Below are 6,338 nucleotides of genomic sequence, written 5' to 3'. Positions count from 1 at the left end.
AGAGCATCCTGAAGCACTGGAGTAGCTATGAATCCTTCCGGGACCTGAACTGGTCCAGCTGGTACATTCTGAACTTGAACCTCCTTCTGAAAGTCCATCTGAGGTTCTACAACAGGTGCAGCTGCTCGAGCTCCAGATTGAGCTCTTCCTCGGCCTCTAGCACGACCTCGACCTCGACCTCTACCCCTAGCCATAGTTGCCATCGGGTGTTCTGGTCCCTGTCCATCGGTAGAGGTATTATGTGTTCTCACCATCTGCGAGAGAATAAGAGTATAATGGTTCAATCATTGATGATAGAATAAAATCGCACGACAGAATAAGAAAGAAGTGATATTGTTCCTAAACTTCATAGCTTCTGAGAGATAAGTACAGACGTCTCTGTACCGATCCTTCAGACTCTACTAAGTTTGCTCTTGACTCGTGAGACCTATGTAACCTAGTGCTCTGATACCAACTGTCACGACCCGAAATTCCCACCTCCGGACCGTTACGACGCCTAACATTTCACTTGCTAGGCAAGCCAACGTTAGAATAATATTATCTATTTTTAAAATAATTTTTAAATTTATTAATAATCAAAGAACAAATACGGAAGTAAAGTCTGAAATGTAGTGAATAATCCATAAAAATAACGGTTTCTAAATACCATCCCAGAATTGGTGTCACAAGTGCACGAGCTTCTAGAATAATACAAATAAAGGTTTGAATAAAATAAAGTTGTGTGGAAATAAACACACAGCTAAAGTAAAATAGACGGGGACTACAGAACTGCGGATGCCATGTAGTTATACCTCAAGTCTCCTCTGAGTAGCTGAAATCCGAGCAAGTCTATGGCACGCCGCTGGGACCAACTCCGAAATCTGCACAAGAAGTGCAGAGTGTAGTATCAGTACAACTGCCCCATATACTGGTAAGTGCTGAGCCTAACCTCGACAAAGTAGTGACGAGGTTAAGGCGGGTCACTTACATTACCTGTATGCAATATTAGTAACAACAACAATAATAGAAATAAATCAGGTGACTCATTTATAATAATTGAAGCCAACTCAGCAGGCATAACCAATTATCATTTCCATCAATTCTGTTGCAGCGTGCAACCCGCTCTCACAATATATCCACATTGAATTCTGTTGCAGCGTGCAACCCGCTCTCACAATATATTCACATTCAGTTCTGTTGCGGCGTGCAACCCGATCTTCCAATATATTCATTTTAATGCCAATAACGATAAAAGAAATAAAGTGGGAGGTACATAGGCAGTAACAACGACTACAAATCACATAGAAAATATAGGTGTACAATAACATCTCAAGATAAAGGCATGAATGCATACACAATGAAAAGATATCACAATATAATGTATGTCTCTTATCCTTGCCTGCACGAAAACACCCTTCGTGCCATGAACATATGATAATATAAAAATAATGGCATGACATCACCCTTCGTGCTTTTACTCTCATCCTCACGTGATAATATAATTGAAATTACACGGCATCACCCTTCGTGCTTTACAGTCTCAATGGCATGGCATCACCCTTCGTGCTTTACACTCTCAAATGGCATCACCCTTCGTGCTTTACTCCCTCAAATAGAACGACATCACCCTTCGTGCTTTACACTCTCTCTCACATGATAATATAATTCAAATGGCATGGCATCACCCTTCGTGCTTTACACTCTCAAATGGCACGACATCACTCTTCGTGCTTTACACTCTTCCTTACCAAGCATATGTATATCATTAACAAGCAAGGTAGGAAGTATAAATACATCAAGGAGAGTGTTTAAACCACAACACAATACAATAATTCATATCATAATTTGCCAGTGACCACAACCAAATTTCAAATATGTAGCAGAATCAATAAATTTTTCAACAAATAGCCCAAGGCTCCACACAACGTATATTAAATCTCAAAAACAACCACAAGAATGGGAAAATAATTCATCACAGGACAACGCCTTCTTTAATCTAACTTTTTGATAAATATATAAACGCCTCCATTTAAACTTATTTAATTAATTATTTGCCGATGAAAAATTCATAATGTGATTATTTTCAAGAAATATCAAATCAACAACACACGGAATTCACATAATAATCCAAGTGACAATAACACCAAATTATCATATAAAATACAATTTCGACAAGCAAGGAATGAGGCATGACAATTCAAGGATTTACTAAGTTCCAACAATTTTCCAATTTAATACATAAGGGCGTCTACGAATTTCAACCAATATAATCTGCACATATAAATCAAGTACGTACTCATCACTTTGCGTACATAGTTTTTAATTACACAATTTCCACATAAGACTCAATGCCTAAGGAGTAATTCCCCCACTCAAGGTTAGGTAAGATAATTATCTCATTTCACAATAAATTTCAAGATTTCAATAAGCCTTTGCCTCGCGAATTCGTGTCCGAAAGCTTCAAATTTAGTAACAACAATTCAATATACTCAACACGAATCGTAGGAATTAATTCCATATGAATTTGCTAAATTTCACAATATAAATCCGAAATTAACTCAAAACTTTACAGTGGACCCACGTCTCGGAACCCGATAAAACTCATAAAATCCAATAACCCATTCAATTACGAGTCCACCCATACCAGTTTTATCAAATTCCGATATCGGATTGACCTTCAAATCTTCATTTTATATTTTTGGAAGATTTTACAAAAAATATAATTTTTCTTTCATAAATTTACGGATTCATGATGTAAATGAGTATGGAATCATGAAATATAATCAATATAGGATAAAGAACACTTACCCCAATGTTTACCCGTGAAAATCGCCCAAATATTGTCCAAACCGAGCTTCCCAACTCTATTTTTGTCAAAAATGGTAGAAAACCCCCGTTTATAGGGCCTCAGCTGTTTCGAGCGCCACATGTAGCATGGGGCGCTGCCTGTGGCGCTGTTTCCAGAACTCCAATAATTCCGAGTGCCAGGGCTAGCGCCCCACGCTACCCTGGGCGTTGGCGGCGACCAAAAATCTTTCCTGACACAGAAATAGGCATAACTCTCTCATACGATTTGCGAATTCGACGATTCATTTTGCTATGGCTCAGAAATTTCAATACGGATCTAATGCTTCAATCAAAACTGAATTTGGAGCTCATTTGCATAGTGTGATACCATATATTCTTGAAGAATCGATGTCGAAACATAGCAAATCAAGTCCGATTGACCTCAAAGTTTGCACACAAGTCATAAATGACATAACGAACCTATCAAAATTTTCATCACCGGATTCCGACCCTGATATCAATAAAGTCGACTCCCGGTCAAACTTCCAAACCTTCAATTTCCAACTTTCGCTATTTCAAGCCAAAATCAACTACGAACTTCCAAATAAATATCCGGACACACTCCTAAATCCAAAATTACCATACAGAGCTACTAGAATCATAAAAATTTCATTCCAGAGTTGTTTGCTCAAAAGTCGACTCTCTGGTCAACTCTTTTCTTCAAGCTTCTTAATTAAGAATTATTCTCCCAATTTAATCCCAAATCGTCCGAAAATCAAACTCAACCACACATGCAAGTCATACTACGTATTACGAAATTGTTCGGGACCTTAAGTCGATGTACGAGGCGTAAATTCTTAAAATGACAAGTCGGGTCGTTACACTTGAGGATTTACTTGGGTATTTTTTATCTGGGAAAATATTTGGGGATTTTATTATTCCGGATTTACTTGAGAAATCTTTTTTTTGGAGGATTTAGGCGGGGATTTTGCTGCTACAAGTTTAGCTGAAGATTATTTATTGGGGATTGACTTAAGGATTTACTTAGCTGGAGATTATGCTGGAAATAATTTTTTAAAATATATTAAAGAAACTAAAATTATAATAATATAGAAAATACTACTGATATCACAAATGGGTGTTATTTTTAAGCATTTAGTTCCTTTATCAAGTCAAATAAATTATTATGCAATAATCTAACTCTAAAAAGGTTTTGAAAAGAAAAAGGATTAAAGCAACAATATTGATAGAATTGTTAATAAAATTATCATATTTAGTTAATTTATTTATTGTTGGCTATATATATATATATATATATATATATATATATATATATATATATATATATATATCATTCTTTTCTAAAGATAAATGTAGTTAGAACTTAATCTCATACAAGGATCATAGATGTACTTTTTTTTGGATTGAATATTTCAAAAGAACGACGCCAGTTACTAATTGAGTAACAATCTAATTATCCTAAATCCAGCTATTGTTGAGCTAATATCATTAGAAAATATACTTAATTTGGCATTGTTGAATAATTTTAAGTAGAAAAAATATCCAGCTATGTTATCATTGCATGAAGTTTAATTGTCTCTTCGAATAGACAATATGTACAAGGGAAAATACTACTAATATTTTTGCTGTATATCTTACTTATATGTTATCTTATTATTACATGTATTAAAAATAATGTAATTTAACCATAGAATGCTACTTAGATGATATTTATTTGTACATATTATAGGTGTGACTTAAGTATGGAGTAACATACTAATTATTTATTTGTACATATTATAGGTGTGACTTAAGTATGGAGTAACATACTAATTTTACTTCTAAATATCCTCTTGATTAACTTCTAATATTATTGAAATAAGTGGATCTTGTATACATGGTTAGAATTAGCTAATAATCTTTATCAATTACTTAACCATGTAAAGTGTGTTTACCTCTTGTTTAAGGAAATTATTATATAAAAAATTTAATCTGTTATTCAAGGTATATAAGTGTACCATTATCAATTTTTTCTTATATAAGACCTCTAATATCCAAAATTGTGTTCCTCGAAGGAAAACAATTACACATGGTATGAACTGTCAATTAATCATTAAAAAGTATCTCAATTTGTTCCATTTGGTTATACTTGAAAAATTCATTCTTATCTTTATTCAAACAAAGAAAAGATAGAGAAAAGAATAATTATACATCCTGATTTTGGAAGAGATATGGCTGCCAGCAACTTAGCCTCTCTTTTTTACTACATCGGATAAAGAAAACTCTATTTCGCCCTTTACAGTAGGCAACTTAGTGTTGGGTAGAGCGGATCTTCCGGCATTTAAACTTGGGCAATTGAGTAGGCGTTTCGCATAAGAATTATAAAATTCAAAAAAATGGTGAAGATTTTTTTGTTGTGAAAATGGTATTTGAAATTTAGAGTTATCTTTGAATATAAATTTCAGTTTGGGTTATTTTTGAAGTTTTGTATATGATTTGAGTGAAAATTTTAAAAAATAGTTTTTTGCAGATTTTTTAAATTTTTAAAAATTTTTAAAATGCATCTTCAAGTGAAAATTGGAACTTTTATGAACAAACGCTGATTTCGAAAAAAAGTGAATTTTTTTTTAAAAATTTTTCCATCAAATTATATGTCCTAACGGGCTCTGAGTTTGTGAATTTGGGGATGAAATATCATGGGCCATGGTTTCTTTCCGTAAGGTGGGTTTGTTAAAAGAAAGATATGTTAGTGTTATTAAATCCTACATATTATAATTACAAGAGAATTACAGAAACTAATTGAGAAGTGATTAAGAGAATGTTGGTGTTAATATATCCAGGAAATATTGTAGTAACAAAAGAATAAATATGAATAAATTAAATTATGAAAACAAAATAATAAATCTTTTTTTCATAAATATTTGCCAAAAATTCGTGGAAACTTTTCATGGGGAATTACTTGTGGAAAATCCGCAAGAAATTTCTTTTTTTCACGAACTTTTACCAAAACTTTCTTGCGAATTTTTAGTATTTTGTGCGAAAACATCCGCATGTAATTTACATGCGGATTAATAATCCCTAGGTAATGTACCTGAGGATTTTAAATTTCGCATGTAATAATTACCTATGAAGGTTTTTCCATCGGATTCTTTTTGGTAGGAAAATCCATAGGAAACTAAATTACCTGTGAATTATTCAGTATAATCCCCAGAAAAATCCCCATGTAATCCACACTTTTCTTGTAGTGTGAGTTTTAAAATATTCCTCTTCTTTCATCTATATGTGATGATCAACCTGTTTGACTAGGCGTAAAAGTATTTAAAAAAAGACTTTTAAAACTTATAGTACAATATTTTTTTGTTGCTAAAACTTATAGTACATTTTTTTTCTTCTATAAAATCATGTCAGTAAAAATAAAATAAAAAATTTAAAATTATACTATATTTAAATATAAAAATGTGTCATTCTACTTGGAGCAAACTAAAAAGAAAAGACCGTCACATAAAGTGAAACAGAGGGAACACTTTGTATCAAACCAATTCTATCCAAAAAAAAAATTAAAAGGGTTTAAG

Source organism: Nicotiana tomentosiformis, chromosome 9, assembly GCF_000390325.3.
Source record: "Nicotiana tomentosiformis chromosome 9, ASM39032v3, whole genome shotgun sequence".
NCBI lineage: Eukaryota > Viridiplantae > Streptophyta > Magnoliopsida > Solanales > Solanaceae > Nicotiana > Nicotiana tomentosiformis.
The sequence above is the reverse complement of the archived record's forward strand: the minus strand, read 5'-3'. Positions refer to the sequence as shown.